Source organism: Schistocerca serialis, chromosome 5, assembly GCF_023864345.2.
Source record: "Schistocerca serialis cubense isolate TAMUIC-IGC-003099 chromosome 5, iqSchSeri2.2, whole genome shotgun sequence".
NCBI classification, from domain to species: domain Eukaryota; kingdom Metazoa; phylum Arthropoda; class Insecta; order Orthoptera; family Acrididae; genus Schistocerca; species Schistocerca serialis.
In genome coordinates this window covers 538842442-538862830 of record NC_064642.1, presented here as the reverse complement: position 1 = coordinate 538862830, position 20389 = coordinate 538842442, and the positions used below count along the sequence as shown (strand labels likewise).

The 20389-nt window shown below is 45.9% G+C and overlaps 1 long non-coding RNA gene across 1 annotated transcript in view; it reads right to left on the bottom strand.

Moving 5' to 3' along the window:
- The window catches only part of LOC126481035 (uncharacterized), a 297066-nt gene that overhangs the window by 185055 nt on the left and 91622 nt on the right, over positions 1 to 20389 (bottom strand). The window lies entirely within an intron of this gene.

Here is a 20389-nt window from a genome sequence, read left to right as displayed (position 1 = left end):
TGTCTCCCTTCACGATTTTTACCCTCCACGCTGCCTTCCAGTACTAACTTTATGACCCCTTATGCCTCAGAACATGTCCTACCAACCGATCCCTTCTAGTCAAGTTGTGCCACAAATTTCTCTTCTCCCCATTTCTATTCAATACTTCCTCATTAGTTACGTGATCTATCCATCTAATCTTCAGCACTCTTCTGTAGCACCACATTTGGAAAGCTTCTGTTCTCTTCTTGTCCAAACTAGTTATCGTCCATGTTTCACTTCCATACAAGGCTCAACTCCACACAAATACTTTCATAAACGACTTCCTGACTCGATGTTAACAAATTTCTCTTCTTCAGAAACGCTTTCCTTGCCATTGCCAGTTTACATTTTATATCCTCTCTACTTCGACCATCACTTATTTTTCTCCCCAAACAGCAAAACTCCTTTACTGCTTTTAAATGTCTCATTTCCTAATCTAATTCCCTCAGCATCACCCGATTTAATTCGACTACATTCCATTATCCTCATTTTTCTTTTGTTGATGTTCATCTTATATCCACCAGTCAAGGCACTGTCCATTCCGTTCAACTGCTGTTCCGGGTCCTTTACTGCTCTGACAGAATTACAATGTCATCGGGGAACCTCGAAGTTTTTATTTCTTCTCCATGGGTTTTAATACCTACTCTGATTTTTCTTTTGTTTCTTTTACTGCTTGCCGGCCGCGGTGGCCGTGCGGTTCTGGCGCTGCAGTCCGGAACCGCGAGACTGCTACGGTCGCAGGTTCGAATCCTGCCTCGGGCATGGGTGTGTGTGATGTCCTTAGGTTAGTTAGGTTTAAGTAGTTCTAAGTTCTAGGGGACTTATGACCTAAGATGTTGAGTCCCATAGTGCTCAGAGCCATCTGAACCATTTTTTACTGCTTGCTCAATATGCAAATTGAATAACATCATGGAGAGGCTACAACCCTGTCTCACTCCCTTCCCAACCACTGCTTCCCTTTCATACCCCTCGACTCTTATAACTGCCATTTGGTTTCTGTACAAATTGTAAATAGCCTTTCGCTCCCTGTATTTTACCCCTGCCACCTTCAGAATTTAAAAGAGAATATTCCAGTCAACATTGTCAAAAGCTTTCTCTAAGTCTACAAATGCTAGAAATCTATCTTCTAAGGTAAGTCATAGGGTTAGTATTGCCTCATGTGTTCCAATATTTCTACGGAATCCAAACTGATCTTCCCCGAGGTCGGCTTCTACCAGTTTTACCATTCGACTGTAAAGAATTCGTGTTAGTATTTTGCAGCCGTGGCTTATTAAATGATAGTTCGGTAATTTTCACATCTGTCAATTTCTCCTTTCTATGGAATTGGAATTATTATATTATTCTTTTTAAGTCTGATGGTATTTCGTCTGTCTCATACATCTTGCTCACCAGATGGTAGAGTTTTGTCAGGGCTGGCTCTCCCAAGGCTATCAGTAGTTCTAATGGAATGTTGTCTGCTCCCGGGGCCTTGTTTCGACTTGGATCTTTGAGTGCTCTGTCAAACTCTTCACGCAGTATCATATATCCCTACATGCTCTTCCATTTCCACAATACTTTCCTCAAGTACATCGCCCTCGTACAGACCCTCTATGTACTCCTTCCACCTTTCTGCTTTCCCTTCTTTGCTTAGAACTGGGTTTCCATCTGAGTTGTTGAAATTATATCGATCGTTAATGCGTAGAAGCAGTCGCGCAATAAAGATTCGGTTATAACTGAATTTTTTTAATTTTGTTTGTTCTTCGAAACCGATTCTTTTTCCCGGACAAGAGGGACAGTGGGAACACGTGAACACGTGTCATCAGTTATTCAATTATCCGAAAGTGTAGGTCCATTTTAGTATTAATCTAGGCGTGTGTGGTCCGTTCCTTTAACATGCTACGTATATTCAAGATTTTGAGACGGTGCTTTTATAAACAGTACGTATTCTGTCCTTCGAGATATCCCCTGCGCACCACCTCCTATGGAATAGTCTTCTTCCGCGTTTCCATGCACAATGCTACACACCGTTCTGTTTTCTGTGGGATGTTAGAGTAACTTTTGAATCATCTGCACCAACATTACTAAAACAAATAGCATCAGACACAATAAACTTACACAGTATTTAATTCGTAGCTGTCAACTGGAGCAGCATATCACCGACATGTCTTAACGATTTCAGCTTTAAGCTTCTTTTCATCCAGATGAGTGTGTGTGAGTCGCTTTGTCACTTTTGGATTCGATAATACATGACAGATAGCACGCAGTATCAATTTAGCAGCAGACTGTCGTTCTTGTGGTCTCCCGTCAGATGACTGGTTTGATGCAGCCCTTCACGCTAGGCTTTTCTGTGTCATTCTTATCATCCCTGAATAAATACTGCAACCTATAGCCAGTTCAAGCTACTAAACGTAGTCGAGCTTAGGAATCGCTCAAAAATTTGTACCTCCCCCTCCCCCACTTCCAATACCAATTTGACGATTCCTTGATGCCTTAGGTTGTCATACCAAACAATTTCTCCTTTTAGTTAAATTGTGCCATAATTTTCTTTTTTCCACGATTTATATTCGGTACCTCTTCATTAGTTATCCAGTCTTCTCATCTACTCATCAAAATGTTTCTATAGAATCCAAATTTCAAAAGTTTCTATTCTTTTCTTGTCTGAACTGTATCTTCCACGTTTGACATCTATACAAGGTTAGACTCCATAGAAATATCTTTAGAAAATACTCACTAACGTTTAAGTTCGTGTTTGATGATAACAAATCACGCTTTTCCATAAATAAGTTTCTTGCTATTGGCAGTCTGCGTTTTATTTTGTCTCTACTTCGGCCTACGTCAATTATTTCAACGCTCAAATAAATTTCAGCTACTCCTTTTAGTGACTTTTCTTAATCTATCGGCATCGCCCAATTTAATTTCACGTAAGTCCATAATTCTGGTTTTATTTTTGTTGATATTCATCTCATAACCTGGTTTTAACTAAATATGTAAAACCAAAACAATCTTTGATCGCAAGTATTTGGTTTCGATCGTAGCGATCATCTCCAAAGTGATCTAAAAACGAACGTGCGTGTTTATGAACAAGACCATTAAGGCAAGGCAATATTATATGTAAGTACTAGCGTTGGTTCACTAACTAACAAATAACATACCTACCTCTTTAAGGGTAACAAAAGAGGCAAATAAAATTTACAGCCATGATTGGCATCGTCACACGGTACAAAACCATAACAGAAGCGTAGTAAACACTCATGGCCCGTAACGTGGAGCCGTCGTTAGCACAATGTGTTCACAGCTGCAGTGTCAACAACTGAGGGTGTTTGCTCGCTATGTGTCGCTGACCGTAAGCAGTGTTTACAATGGCACGATACAAAGCCAGAGATATGATTTTAAATATTCTACCTGAAATACAATAGGATAAGCTAAAATGTAATTAAAAGGAGCAAGAGCTCAAACACAGGTTCAAAGTAAAACGTTATTTAAAAAATATAAACGCCAGCTCTCAAATAGATGTCTGCGACGTATGTAGCACATAATGAAGTTAACTGAAAGCAGCATCTCAAGACGAAAAAGCCACAGGCACCGTGGTCTCGTGAAAGCAGAGCCAAGAAAACTTGGACGGCGAGGGCCAGGACAGAAAACTATTAAAGTCAGAACATGAAGACCATGGTAGAACTACACAACCCGCAAGTATTAACCATCAGTTTAATAAGCAAATTACTATCAGTAATTACATACAGAAGAATGGAAAGACTTTTAGAAGACAACCTCGAGGAAGAATAGCTCAGGTTCCGCAGAAATACGGCAAACACGCGAGGAAATACTGGCCCTACGACTCATCTTCCAAGACAAACTAAAGAAAGGTGAACTTAGGTTTACAGTAATTGTAGATTTAGAGAAAGCTTTTAAAAATATTGACTGGAATACTCTTTGAAAGTCTGACGATAACAGGGATAAAAAACACAAAGTGTAAGTTTATTAGCAAAAAAGGAAAGTCATTCACGATGTCATATGGAGACTGGAAATAGCAACAAAAGCATTTATGAGAAAGAATAATTTGTCAGCATCAAATATAACTAAGCGTTAGGAAGGTATTTGCCTGGAGTGTAGGGTTTTACGGAAGTGAAATATGGACGATAAACTGCTTAAGTACGAAAAGCATAAAAGTGTTAAATATGTGCTGCTACACTTCTGAAGATTAGATAGGAGGATCTAATAACTAAGGGGATGGGTAGGCCTACTGAATCGAAAGTAAACGTATGGCACAACTTTACTAAAAGAACGGATCGATTGACAGGACATCGTGGTCATCAAGGAATAGTTAGGATGTTAATGGGGGGGGGGGGGGGGGTGTTCGGGGGAGAAAGGCGGGCACGTAAATACTGTAGTGAGACACATGGATTGCCTGTGGTAAGCAGGTTCAAGTGCATACAGGCTGCAGTAAATATGCAGAGTTGAAGCGGCGTTTATAGGACAGGCTAGCGTGGAGAAGTGAAGCAAAATGTCCTTCATACTGAAAACAACAACAAAATACGCATTGCAATGTTAACTGTACAGATGCCTTTCTACAATGGGAACTCCCCATCCCACATCCCTCAGATTTAGTGGTAAGATGGCCCAGTGGATAACTCGTCAAATACTGCACACAGATCAAGCTTGAAAGTAGGAAGAATGTGTAATGAACTGTGAAAAAAGAAGTAAAATAGAAACAGTTAACGGTCCAAGCTCAAGATGTGCAACATCGAGCGATTGCAAGAACCACAGGGTCTTGGATCACGTGGTCAGAATATATTACCGTCGCAAATAAATAGAGCAGGCGAGACACTCCAGAGACCTCTCATAGAAATGAAAAAACAACAAATAAAACGAGTGTGAACTATGTTACAACAAAGGAACTCAAGAGTTGGCACTGAGCACTATGGGATTCAACATCTGAGGTCATCAGTCCCCTAGAACTTAGAACTACTTAAACCTAACTAAGGACATGACACACATCCATGCCCGAGGCAGGATTCGAACCTGCGACCGTAGCGATCGCGCGGTTCCAGACAAGCGCCTAGAACCGCTCGACCACTCGGCCACTCCGGCCGGCAACTCTAGAGTCAAAACTTCCAAAACGGAACGCAAAATTCGTAACAGGTGGTACCTAAATAGAACAAATAGGAGGCACGTACATCTGGAGGTTCGTTCCTTACGCCTCGCAGTTGCAAACGGACATTTCACACCAAAGACACAGACACAAATTTGAATACAGCGGACAGACAGTTAATAATTTTAAGAAAAAAACGGACCACCAGGAAGATCTGAACACAGATCCTCCCCTTCACAGTCCAACACCGTGACCACACAATCACGACGCTGTGCCTATTCAGATTCGCTCTAAGTTGAACATCATGATTTTGCATCGTTCACTGCTTCTATTTGGATTCTTTTTTCACAGTTCAGTACACCTTGTTTTCATGCTTGATTTGTATTCAGTTTTTGACAGACTACCCCCTGGGCCATCTTACCAATAAATCTGAGGGCGTATGATGAGGAGTTTCCCTGGTTAGATGTAATGCAGGATGACTGAAAAGTCCTGTACTATTGGGCAAAGTTTACATTGGTGATTCAATAGTCTTGGCCCAAAGAACGAAGTCTTACTTAGCGGAGATAGCGAAAACACAAAGAGACGAACACATGCTACAGATCTGCTTTAATCGTACAAACAAACTGTTACATTATTGGTCAATGACTACCTGAAACTTTACGGCACAATCAACTACCACCCTCACTCAGCTGTTCGTATAGCTCTATTGCAGCTGGTGTCCGAACTCACTACCATCCTGCAAGCGACTCTTTCTTGGCGTATTGGTATACACCGCACTATGCTAGCGTAATTGAGTATGTAATTTCTATGGCTCGAAGACTCCGGACGACAGATAGATTATCTGTGACTCGTGATATAAAAATTCTGTGGACAGAATTTTGAATATTACGTGTACGATGGACTTCTGATTTAGAATTGCGGAGAGTAGGATTGCAGTGGAACTGTATTTAGCGGCACTGTTGTAAGCTGCCATCTTGAATATGGAATGAAATTTGATTAACTGTGATAACATTTCACCTCATACGAGAGGATGATGCATACTGGAATGTAACTAGGAAAATCATTTATGGAAAAGTATAATTCCATGAATGGAAAGGGTACGTTCAATTTTTTGGTTATTTTAACTTCGTGGCTGGGAACATTATTTGGTGTGTCGTAACTCGTAGGAAACTTTTAAACTTGGGATATCAGTAGAGCCTGCACCACGGTCGTCTATGCTGTATTTTAAGAGAGTAAATTCTCGATTTTATCGAAATTGACACACAACTTGGACACTCATTCCCATGTTGCAGAGTGAGTACACGTCAGAGCATCCAAAACGTGTTCCCAACGGCGTACGATAGTGTGTGATTATTTTTAGAATTTTCAGAGTCGACCATCGCCGGAATTCTGCAGAGCCACAGAGTTTTAATTCCAGGTGATAACTTTGACGACGAGAGTCAGAGTATGATTACGAACTCTTAACGTCTAATTGTTTTGTTTTATAGGCTTGAGGATTCATCATAGTAACAAAATTCCTATCTGGAAGCGTGGGAGATAGTTGCGTAATGGGGAAGCGAATTCTCTCCCCCAAAAGTATCCATTCAAGAAACTATATATTATTCAGTCATAATAATTTAACTTCAAATTTCAGGAGTGAGAAGCTAAGCACGAAAAATCTCCATTTATTTCAAATCTTGCAACCTAGTTGGTCATTCCATCGGATGATGTCTACCAATTCAACACCAAGCAAGAACTTCGCCCAGGAGTCTACGAACATTTCGTCCATGCTGCTGGAAGGAAAACCTACATCTCCGTTCGAGAGGCAGATCATCCAAATAGGGTAATAATGTTTCCTGTTCATTGTCTGTAGCGTGCAGCATTTAGCGTGCCTGGACCAACGACGACATGCCCATTTATGCCAGACCACACATTTAAACCAGTCTTAGTATGAATATATCCCGAAAGCGAGATGAGGATTGTTGTTTGCCCGATAGACAGGTTTATTTTTATTTAAGCCTTCACATGGAAACCAGCTTCAACGTTGAAGAAAGTGTCAGCTTCAAAGTTCCGCTGACGTGTGCATCTTTCTTCATACCATCCTTAGAACTGCACCCGCCTGGCAATATCACCACCGTGGTGTAATTCCACAAAGTGGATTTGATAGCGTAGCGATAGAAATGAATTAAAGGACATCATCCCGGATAGGCTTGGCTGGTGCCGCATTCCTGTGCCATCTTCCATGTTAACCGAGTTGGACTCACTACTACCTTAGCTAGTACGGCTATTGATTGTGTATCCATTGTTGCTGTGTCTCGTCCTCGGGAACGTCTTTTGTCTTGCACGCTGCATGTAGACATGAACCGTTGAATTAAGCTGCCGCTCATTCTGTGATTAGGCTTACGTTGGTTTGGATGCCGCCTGTGGTATTCCACTGCTGTTTCTCGTTGACTCTGCCCGCATGGATGAGAACCATTTCTGCCTTTTTCTGATCTGTGTACATTGCTGCACGAGTCACTACACTGCAGAACAGCGCCACACTACACAGCTGTGGTAACTGGCGCCCCTTCAGTACCCTTCCGTCGGACTACGTTAGGCTGGCCGCTGTAGCCGAGCGGTTCTGGGCGCTTTAGCCCGGAACCGCGCTGTTGCTACAGTCGGAGGTTCGAATCCTGCCTCGGGCAATGGTGTGTGTGATGTCCTTAGGTTAGTTAGGTTTAGGTAGTTCTTAGTCTACGGGACTGATGACCTCAGACGTTGAGTCCCATAGTGCTCAGAGCCATTTGAACCATTTGAAGTACGTTAATCAAGTACTTCACAGACAACCGGCTGTGCCGTGCGGCAGAAATCCTTGCGACTTGCCCCTCAGTATCGATAGTCATTAGCTTGTGCTCTTTAGGCACTTCTGTAGGAACGAATTTATAGTATTTCCGGGTTCCGAGGTGGCGGTGCCAGTTGAGAGACGAGTGTAAAGGGAATAACATAAGCGGCATAGTGGATAGTTGCCTGGACGAGGAAAATCGAGTGCAGTGCGTGGACCTTGACTGTCCGCCGCTTGTTGATGTCGGCAGTGGGGCTGCGGCCGTGACGGAAGGGCTGCGTGCATTCTCAGCCGCACGACCTGCCCAGTCGTCTCTGTCCTATAATATGCTGCTGGGCAGAGCTTCTTAAGAAAGCCGAGACTGGGACAACTTCACTGTAGGGTAACCGGTTGTAATAGTGACCGGTTTCTTGGTTCTGCTTGTGTGTGTTTTATCAAGTTTTATAGACGTTGCTCGTTAAATGGTGACTACTGTACGCCCGTTATCCGTCATTCCGCTTACTTCCATACTGACAATAAGTGCCAATATTATATGGTTTTATGTCATTATCATCACTATTATTATTGGTAGGATAATTGCAAGCATAGTCAGTCTAACTGGTTCTCAGTTGCAGCTCTGCAAAGAGCGATTAGCCTACTTCTATTTTGTTTCGCCTCTCTCTCTCTCTCTCTCTCTCTCTCTCTCTCTCTCTCTCTCTCTCTCTCTCTCTGTGTTTTCCGTTGGAGGAATTTTTTTTCGTTATTTCTCGTATACTATGCTAGTTACTATAAGATTCTGTATGCGGACCTAGCTGGATTTGTAAATGTGTTGTATTACGTTTAATGGAATCCACTGAGTCGTTGCTGGCAAATTAACCTAATGTAGTGAGCTCAACAAATACATTACTGGCCATTAAAATTGCTGCATGAAGAAGAAATGCAGATGATAAACGGGTATTCATTGGACAAATATATTATACTAGAACTAACATGTGATTACATTTCCACGCAATTTGGGTGCATAGATGCTGAGAAATCAGTACCCAGAACAACCATCTCTGACCGTAATAACGGCCTTGATACACGTGGGCATTCAGTCAAACAGAGCTTGGATGGCGTGTACAGGTACAGCTGCCCATGCAGCTTCAACACGATACCACAATTCATCAAGAGTAGTTACTGGCGTATTGTGACGAGCCAGTTGCTCGGCCACCATTGACCAGACGTTTTCAATTGGTGAGTGATCTGGAGAATGTGCTGGCCTGGGCAGCAATCGAACATTTTCTGTATCCAGAAAAGCCCGTACAGGACCTGCAACATGCGGTCGTGCATTATCCTGCTGAAATGTAGGATTTCGCGGGGATCGAATGAAAGGTAGAGCCACGGGTCGTTACACATCTGAAATGTATCGTCCACTGTTCAAAGTGCCGTCAAAGCGAACAAGAGGTGACCGAGACGTGTAACCAATGGCACCCCATACAATCACGCCGGATGATACGCCAGAATCGCAATGACAAATACACGCTTCCAACGTGCGTTCACCGCGATGTCGCCAAACACGGATGCGACCATCATGATGCTGTAAACAGAACCTTGATTCATCCGAAAAAAATGACTTTTTGCCTTTCGTGCACCCAGGTTCGACGTTGAGTACACCATCGCAGACGCTCCTGTCTGTGATGGAGCGTCAAGGGTAACCGCAGCCATGGCCTCCGAGCTGAAAAGTCCAAGCAGCTGCAAACGTCGTCGAACTGTTCGTGCAGATGGTTGTTGTCTTGCAAACATCCTCATCTGTTGACTCAAGGATCGAGACGTGGCTGCACGAACCGTTACAGCCATGCGGATAAGATGCCTGTCATCTCGACTGCTAGTGATACGAGACCGTTGGGATCCAGCATGGCGTTCCGTATTACCCTCCTGAACCCACCGATTCCATATTCTGCTAACAGTCATTGGATCTCGACCAACGCGCGCAGCAATGTCGCGATACGATAAACCGCAATCGCGATAGGCTACAATCCGACTTTTATCAAAGTCGGAAACGTGATGGTACGCATTTCTCCTCCTCTCACGAGGCATCACAACAACGTTTTACCAGGCAACGCCGGTCAACTGCTGTTTGTGTATGAGAAATCGGTTGGAAACGTTCCTCGTGTCAGCACGTTGTAGGTGTCGCCATCGGCGCCAACCTTGTGTGAATGCTCTGAAAAGCTAATTATTTGCATATCACAGCATCTTCTTCCTGTCGGTTAAATTTCGCGTCTGTAGCACGTGGTCTTCGTGGTGTAGCAATTTTAATGGCCAGCAGTCTATTATTGATATTAGCATGTACTCTGAAGAGCCAAAGAAACTAGTAAACCTGTCCAATATCATGTAGCTCCCTCTCCCCCTCTCCTTCCCCCCCAGTCAATTTCCGCTGCAAGCAATAGTAAACTTATTACTTCATAATAAGACAATAGTATTGACTTCCACCTATTGAGTCTAAAGAAACTTGTGGCTGGAAGTGTTTTGAGCTTCATAGTTGAGTCCTTTTACAGCTTCCAGGACCATACTTTATGAGAATTATTTATCTACTGATTGAAAGTTAGTGTACTGTTCATATAAGTAACCTTAAGGCCTGATAAGTTTTTATTTTCCAGTCCCTCGGCATTTCACCTTGACTTTGGAGCCACAACTAAATAATCAACGCAGAATTTTATTGTACCGACTGAAGACTCAAGTCAATCCCAAGTGAAGCAAGTGATCTGTACCACAACGATTATCTTGCTCGACTATTAAAGAAATTTATGCAGCTCTGCTTCGCTGGATATCTTGGTCTATAATGTCGTCTGGTTACGTGTCGCCTTTCGGCTAGAATTTCACCTGGGTGGTAATGAAACTACTGTAGATTTTATGAAGCAGGTGCAGAAACATGACTTGGCGGTGTTAATGGAGACGCAGTAAATGTTAGCTCTGGTTTGCACTTGCAAGTGACTCTCAGGTCGCCATTTAGATCCCCGGAACCGTAACGGTTCCGCTAAGGAAATGCATCTCCCTTAATTTAATTTAATTATCTCTATTCAGCTACTTGCATCGCCACGTATGGTAATTCCCTTATCCAGATTTTATCTTCAGCATGCTCAGCTCATGTCGAGACGAGAGTTGCATCAGTTGGTCAGAAATCATAAAAGCATGGAATAACTTGCCATTTACATCTGTTTTCAGACTCCGAAAGTCAGCACATGATGTTTGCTTCAATTACTTGTTACTACGGCCGTTTCGATCTCTTTCTCATTTGATTCAAGAGCTTGCAGACCAAGCAGCCGCGAATGTGATCTCATTTCTTTAATTTTTTTTAATTGCGTTAATTGCGCTATATGCACACTGGCACAAGAATTAGGATATCACTGAAGATATGCCTCCTGGAGAGAATTTTGTGCCTGAGATAAATCTGAGTACAACTCCTCACTATTAGTATCTGTAAAGGGAAAATCCGTTCCGTTCACTTTGATACTTTACACTGATCAGCCAGAACATTATCACCACCTACCTAACTGCTGGTATGTCCACATTTGGCACGGATAATAGCGGCGAGGTGTTGTGACATGGAAGAAATGAAGCCTCGGTAGATTGCTGGAGGGAGTTGGCACCAGTTCTGCACACACAAGTCGACTAATTCCTGTGTATTCCGGAGAGGGAGACGAAGAGGTCCGATACCACTTACACTCACATTCCAGATGTGTTTAATCGGGTACATATCTGGCGAGATGGGAGGCCAGCCCATCAGTTGGAACTCGCCACTGTGTTTCTCGAGCCGGCCGCTGTGGCCGAGCGGTTCTAAGCTCTTCAGTCTGGAACCGCACGACCGCTACAATCGCAGGTTCGAATCCTGCCTCGGGCATGGATGTGCGTGGTGTCCTTAGATTAGTTAGGTTTAAGTAGTTCTAAGTTCTAGGGGAATGACCACCTCAGATGTTAAGTCCCATACTGCTCAGAGCCATTATTGTGTTCCTCGTACCACCCCATCACTCTCCTGGCCTTGTGACATGGCGCATTATCTTGTTGAAAAATACCACTGCCGTCAGGAAACATCATGATCATGAAGGCGTGTACGTGTTCTGCAATCAGTGTACAGTACTCCTTGGCCGTCATGCCGCCTTGCACGAGGCACGTGCTGCACTGTACCCATGGAAGCCCAGGTGAATGTTCCCTAGACCGTAATGGAGCCGCCGCCGTCAGTACAGGTATCAAAAAGCTGTTCCCCTAGAAGACGGATTCGCGCCCTTCCATCGGTATGATGAAGGTATCTAGATTCATCAGACTATGCAACGCTCTGCCACTGTGCTAACGTCCAGTGCCGATGCTCATATGTCCATTCCAGTCGGAGTTGCCGACGTAGTGGTGTTAACATTGACACATGCATCGGTCGTCGGCTGCGGAGGCCCATCGTTAGGAGTTAATTGTGTGTTCAGACACACATGTTGTAAGAGGTCCATGACTAAGGAATTTACTGCTAGCGCACTCGAGCAGATTTAACTTCGATGGATTGCTCACGCGCTGCCTGCGATATGTAGGCTACAACAGAATCGCAGACCAGGGAGCAGTGTCGGCAGCAATAGTAGGAGTAGCTCGCAGTCGAGCGGTTGGGTCAGGTCGCTCGCAGAGAGCAGTTGTCAAGTTGTATAGCTCACAGAGAGTACTTTTGTCTTGTATGGAGTTGCGGAGGCCGGTCGTGGAGAGCGATGGCGGTGCCTGAGCGATGTAGTATAACGTAAAAGCAAAAATTAGTATTTATAGCCGCGCGCATATGTAATTTATAACATACTGATTTTGTACTATTGTTATATCAAGTCCGATGTAAATTCTTTTACAAAATCTTTTAATAATAATCTTTCTTACAAAAATAACTTTTGATAATCATTCATCTGAATTTAAAGATTTTAATAATTTCTCCTATCCATGGTAATCCCGATTATCGTAAAGAAAAATCAGTTGTTTCTTTTTATACATGACAAATCTAGTCGCCAGCATTGCACAGGGCTGTGCTAGAAAAATTTCTTATAGAAGCAGATATATACGCATTGTCCGGCGACGTAACTGAGGTAAGAATTTTCAGTCTATTCAGAATGACGTTTCAGGGCCATGACGCACCATTGCTGACGTCCAGATTTACCAGTTTAGATTCACAGCCAGTTAATTATTGAGAGAGAGAGAGAGAGAGAGAGAGAGAGAGAGAGAGAGAGAGAGAGAGAGAGAGAGAAGAGAGTCACATTTTTATTGAGAGGTTTATTCCGAGGCTACGGAAATAAACTGTTCGGAGGTTAAAATGTACTCTGCCCAACATTAAAGTCGGCTGTTAGTTCAGTCACAGTTTGCCGTCTGTCCTGTTTTACGTGTCTGCCCAACCTACGACTTCCGGCATTTGTAATGAGGGGTGGACGCCCAACACCACGACCTCTGGACGTGGTTTCACCCCGGGTTTCGCCGCGTGTTGAAGGCACTCACCACAGCACTCCTTAACACTCGACAAGTCAGGCAGTTCGCGAAATACTCGTGCCGAGCCTCCGGGCCATCAATCTGCCCACGGTCAAACTCGGACATATCGCTCACCTTCCCAATTATACACACGGACAGCACGCTACATGTACTGTGCGTGTGTCTGACTAGCAGTCATTCCTCGCCATGTTACACCGCTATCGTCTGTCTGGTTTCTGTCTATAGTAGGTAGGTGGTTTGGTTGTTGTGGGGGAGGAGACCAGACAGCGAGGTCATCGGTCTCATCGGATGACGGAAGGACGGGGAAGGACGTCGGCCGTGCCCTTTCACAGGAACCATACCGGCATTTGCCTGGAGCGATTTTAGGTAGGTGGTCATAATGTTCTGGCTGACCAGTGTACAACACAAACATAGAGCCAGTAGTATCACGACAGTGTGGGTGAGGCGTGTATGTAAGAGATATTCGTGCTGACTTTGGACAAGTATAGCTTCTGTTCACATTAGCATATTTAACGATTTGGTTGGTTGGTTGGTTAGTTAGTTTAAAAGAGCGGAGGAGGGACCAAACTGCTAGGTCATCGGTCTCTCGTTCCGATTAAAATAATTCCACGAGGGTGCGAGTAAAATAATCCAGACATACAAAACACAGCTGGAAGAAAGGAGAAAATCACAAGAATGACAGAAGGGCAACAAACACTAAAATGGACAAAATCGGACAAGAAAACCACAAAAAGACGCAAGAAACATGTAGAAGAGATCAAAACAAGAGACGAATTATCATGGCTGGCTGACCATGAGAATAAAAAGGAAAAGCCAGCCACTCTGCAACACATTAAAACCTCCACCCTAGAATCACTAGGGTGGAGGTCACAGAGGGACAAATGACATGCGCTAAAACTTACATCAAATGATAAAACCCACCCTCACGAATAAAAACGTAAAACTAAAGCTGCTGTTGAGGCATTGTCGCCCAGCACCGAACGTAGGGTGCTGGGAAAATTAAAAGTCCGACGCAGAGCGGCTAAAACTGGACAGTAGCCACATTGACACTGAGGTGGGTCCTCGCGACGAAGGCGGTAGCCATGTGTTAGCCATGTATGGCCAATGCGGAGCTGGCAGAGAACCACAGAGTCCCTGCGAGAGGCCCGCATGGAAGTCTTCCACACATTCACAGTCTCCTTAAGGGCACGCAGTTTGTTGTGTGCACTGAGATTATGCCATTCCGTCTCCAAAAGTTGAAAAATCTTGCGGCGTAATAATGATCGCAGGTCGGTTACAGGGATGCAAATCTCCAGATGCGGTTTCCATGTGGCCTGTTTGGCCACTGTCGGCAAGTTCATTTCTTGGGATTCTGACGTGGCCTGGGGCCCACACAAACACCACAGAACGACGGGACAGTTGCAGGGCATAGTTGGACTCCTGGATGGATGCTACCGAAGGTTGGCGAGTGTAGCACTGGTCGGCAGCTTGTAGGCTGCTCAAGGAGTCAGTACACAGAAGAAACGACTCGCCAGGGTATGAGCGAATGCGCTCAAGAGGACGAGAAATGGTCACCAGCTCTGCAGTGAAAACACTGCAACAATCTGGCAAGGAGTGCTGTTCAATATGGCCTCCTTGAACATACGCGAAGCTAACGTGACCATCAGCCATCGAGTCGTCAGTGTAAACCACTTCATGGTTCCGGTAAACGTCAAGAATCGAGAGGAACTGACAGAGCTGCAGGGTTAACTGAGGTCTTAGGGCCATGTGAAAGGTCCAGGCGAAGCTGCGACGTACGTGTACACCATGGAGGTGTAGGTGAATGGAATTCTAGTATAGGTGGTAAAGGCAAGGACTCCAGTTCGGAGAGAAGAGACTGGATACGAACCGCAATCTTAAGTCCTTACCTGGGCCTCCGATTCCCATCCACCATTGTGGATGGGAAAAGGATACGGGATTCCGATGATCAGGAGAACAACGAATGTGTGCAACGTAACTGGCGAGTAGTTGTGCACGCCTAACCTTCAACGGAGGGACTCCGGCCCTTACTAGGACACTGGTCACTGAACTCGTCCTAAAAGCACCCATAGCTAGTCAAATGCCAAAGTGGCGCACTGGGTCAAGTAAACGCAAAGCTGAGGCCGTCGCCGAACCATATACCAGGCTCCCATAGTCAAGGCAGGATTGAACAAGGGCTCTGTAGAGCTGCAGCAGCGTAGAGCCATCTGCATCCCAGTTGGTGTTGCTCAGGTAGCGGAAGGCACCGAGGTGCTGCCAGCACTTCCACTTCAGCTGACGAAGATGAGGAAGCCACGTCAATCGGACGTTGAAAACCAGTCCTAAGAATCGATATGTCTCCACTACAGTGAATGGATCGTCATTAAAGTAAAGTTCTGGTTCCTGATAAACGGTACGACGCCGACAGAAGTGCATGACACACGACTTCACAGCTGAAAAGTGGAAGCTGTGGCCTAGAGCCCGTGACTGCGCCTTGTGGATGGCTCCCTTTAGGCGCCGCTCGGCAACACCAGTTCTGGAGGAGCATTACGAAATGCAGAAGTCGTCTGCATACAGAGAAGGTGAGACCGACGTCTCGACAGCTGCTGCTAGACCGTTAATGGCCACTAAAAATAGATATACACTCAATACAGAGACCTGCGGGACCCCATTCTTCTGGATATGGAGGGGGGAGGCACCAACTTGGACACTGAAAATAGGGAGCGATAAGTACTTTTTGATAAAAATCGGGAGTGGGCCCCAGAGACCCCACTCATATAATGCGGCAAGGATACGATGTCGCCAGGTCGTGTCATAAGCTTTTCGTAAATCAAAAGAGACGGCAACCAGATATCTGCATATGGAAAAGGCTGTTCGGATGGCAGACTCTAGGGAAACTAGGTTACCAATGGTAGAGCGACCCTGGCAGAAACCACCCTGGCATGGAGCCAGTAGGCCACGTGACTCCAGGACCCAACCCAACGGCCGACAGACCATACATTCCAACAGCTTACAAAGAACGTTGGTGAGGCTGACGGGCCGATAGCTATCCACATCAAGCGGGTTTTTTGCCGAATTGAGCACCGGAACGATGGTGCTCTCCAGCCATTGCGATGGAAAGACGCCATCGCACCAGATCCGGTTGAAGATGACGAGGAGATGTCGCTCGTAGTCTGAAGAGATATGTTTGATCATCTGACTGTGGATCTGATCAGGCTCAGGAGCTGTGTAAGAGCAATGTGCAAGAACACTGAGGAGCTCCTACTCTGTAAATGGAGCATTATAGGGTTCATTGTGACGTTCAGTGAACAAGAGGGCTTTCATTACCATCCGCCGTTTGAGGCTGCGAAATGCTGGGGGATAGTTCTCCGACGTGGAGACTCCAGCAAAGTGCTCGGCAATTGCGTTTGCGTCGGCAGATAACACTCCATTGATGTTAATGCCAGTCACACCTGTTGGGGTCTGGTACCCTTACACGTCTGATCTTCGTCCAGACTTAGGAAGGTGATGTATGGCACCCATTGGTCGAGACACCTCCCCCAACAGGCCTGTTTCCGTCGTTTTATAAGCTCACGAACGCGGGCGCGGAGCCGTTTAAAACCTATTAGGTGTTCTGGGGAAGGGTGCCGCTTATGTCACTGTAGAGCTCACGAACGCTTTTTAATGGCCTCAGCGATTTCCGGCGACCACCATACTGACTTTCGCTGGGGGCACCCTAAAGAACAAGGGATCGTGTTTTCCGCCACAGAAACGAGGGTTCTAGTGGCCTGCTCAACTACCACATCGATGGTACCACGTGGGGGAGATTCAAAGGTGACAGCAGAGGTGAAAGCTTCCGAGTCTGCCTTGTCTGAAGCCCATTTTGGTAGAGTCCGGGGAATGGCGCTGAGAGAGTGACAGGAAGATGGGAAGTAGTCACTACCACACAAGTCATCGTGGGCTCTCCAGTGGACAGATGGCAAAAGTCCTGGGCTGCAGAGGGATAAATCAATGGGGGAGTAAGTGCCATGAGCCACACTGAAATGTGTGGGGTCCCAGTATTTAAGAGACAGAGGTCTAGTTGAGAGAGGAGTACAGTGCCACCCCTCAAGGGGTTATGGGCGTTAAAATCTCCCAAAAGTAGGAAAGGTTTAGGGAGTTGATCAATCAGTGCAGTCAATGTGTTCAGGGGTACTGCACCATCTGGAGGAAGATATACTTTGCAGACAATTATTTGTTGCGTCGTCCTTATCCTGACAGCCACAACTTCAAGAGAGGTTTGAATGGGGCACAGGTTCACTACATACTGAGTTCAGGACATAGACGCAAACTCCACATGACACACTATTATAGTCGCTCCAATTCCAGTAATATCCCTTATAGCAGCAGAGGGCAAGGGACCACATTGCTGGGAACCAGGTTTCCTGGAGGGCAATGCAGAAAGCAGGTGTAAAGCTTAACAGTTTCCGTAGCTCAGCCTGGTGGTGGAAAAAAATCACAGTAATTATATTGGAGGATGACGTTATCATGAGGCTGGGAAGGCATGAAGCATACAAGGAGGCAGGTTACGCCTCAGGGGACGCTAAGATCTCCACCTCATCCACTGGTGCAGAATTTGTAGGGAGTGGTAGTGTTGGGGCCACCGGAGGGTCCTCTTCCTTCGCAGACTTCTTTGTTTGCTTGCACTCTCGCTTCTCTTTAAGGGCTTGCTGGGAGTAGTTCTCTGAAGTAGCTTAAGGCACAGAGGAAGACCAGCAGCTTTTGGCTTCTTTAGCCACTGGCAAGTGTCCACTGTGGCATTAATGGAGACCTTAGGAGACAGGGTTCCTAGGGACCCCTTCCACATGAGAGGAGCTGGAGGAGGCTGTTGCTTCTCCAGCTGGGGGAGGGGACTGATGTCCCCTGCGTTTGGGGGGGGGGGGGCTGCTCCCAAAGTAGGTACTTTAGGAGCAACGGAAGGATATTTTTCCCTGTAACAAAGGAGCAGATGTATTCTGGATGTCCAGAGGGCCCACTGTTCGTGGCACAGACTGTGGTATGACTGGTACATGTGATGGTGATGGTAATGGTAACGTAGCTGCAGCGTATATGGACATCAACCTCACAGGGTGTAATCGTTCAAATTTACGTTTAGCCTCTTTGTAAGTCAACCAGTTCAGGGTCTTTTAATCCATGATTTTCCACTAATTTGGAGTACTGTGCAGTGTGGCGAGCAGTGGGTTTGCTGCTCTCTGCAGTTGATACAAGTGGGAGGAGGTGCACAGGGAGTATCCAGATGCAGTGGAGGTCCGCAGTCTCGACATGTGGTGTTGAAAGTGCCCGAATTTCCAGCACCTACAGCACCGCATAGGTGGATGGACGTATGATTTAACGTCACAACGGTAAACCATCACCTTGAGCTTTTCAGGCAATGAATCACCCTCAAAGGCCAAGATGAAGGCATTGGTAGTAACCCTGTTGCCTTTGGGTCCCCTGTAAACGCACCGGATGAAATGAACACCCCGCCATTCTATATTGGCGCGGAGTTCGTCGTCAGACTGCAAGAGGAGGTCGCGATGGAAAATAATCCCCTGGACCATGTTGAGGCTTTTATGGGGAGTGACGGAAACAGGAATATCACCAGCCGGTCACAAGCGAGTAACGCCTGGGATTGGGCTGAGGATGCTGTCTGAATCAAGACTGCACTGCTTCTCTACTTGGACAGTGCTGTCACTTCCCCAAATTTATCCTCAAGATTTTCAACAAAAAACTGAGACTTCATAGGTAGAAAGGTGCCCCTGTACATTCTGCTACAGACTGAATGTTGAGGCGAATATTGCTCTCTCCTTTCTGTAGCCCTGCATTCCTCCCATGGTGTAGCGAGGGAGGGAAACGATTTAGGGTCATATCTGTCAGCATTGTACTCGATCTTCCCCTTCTTAGAGACTGCTGGCACCGTATGATCACCACCAAGAGATGACTTAGTCCGCTTCATTATGCGTCATCTGGCCTGATGCCACCCACTCCGATCAGGAGCTTCCTCTTGGGCGCCACCTAGTGCTTGGCATATGTGGGGAGTTTACAGCTTAGGCATCAGCAGTGTGATCCCTGTGTTGTCAGGGGGCTACCACCAAATAGGTACATGACAGTCCCACCACAATGAACTGGCTACCATGCTGGATATTGGATGCAGAGAAATCCAATACTGCCATGGGGGGCGAAAGAGGACAGAAGACAATGGAAGAAGATGACACCCTGAAAAAGTGTCCTCGCCCAAATAGTTGAATTGCAGGTGGAGATGCAAAGCCATGGCAAGAGGTTCAGGAGATCGAATCTAAGGGCACTATGGATAACTCATGCACCATGTAAGGCGTCCTTCCCCATGTGGCCCGCACTTCCATAAAATTTGGAAAGGGGTAGGTCAAACCATAAAATGGGGCCTTAACTTACAGGGCCGAAAAGTGAGAGACTCCTTTTAGTCGCCTCTTATGACAGGCAGGGATATCTCGGGTCTATTCTAAGCCCTAGACAGGCAGAGGGATCACTGATTCAGTCTCAGGGACTGAGGAGGACCATGAAGCCCTATGGCCAGCCACCTGTGGTTGCTTCAGCCACTGGCAGCTTTGCCAGCGGTAGGCACCTGGGAAGGGAGTGACCCAAGGGATCCCTTCCTGGCGAGAGGAGCCAAAGACGACTTACACTCCTCCAGCTGAGAAGTGGGGACTGACGTCCCCGATGGTTGGAGAGGGGGGGGGGGTTGCTCCTGAAGTAGGTTGTGCGGGAGGAATAGGGAGAGAAGTGCCCCCCCCCCCCACCGTCAAGGGGCAGGTGGAGTCTTGGCGGTTCTGGGAGGCAACTGTATGCCGCGGAACGGAAACTGGTCGAACAGCTGTAGGGGCAGCGTAGGTTGACATCATACGCGCAGGATGTAGCCTCTCATGTTTTCTCTTAACCTCAGCGAAGGTCAGTCGGTTCAGGGTCTTTTATTCCATCATTTTTCTTTCTTTCCAGAGAATCCTGCAATCTGGCGAGCTAGGCGAATTGTGCTTTCCACAGCTGACAAAGATGGGAGGCGAGGTACAGGGAGTATTGTGAAGGACGTCCACAATCCC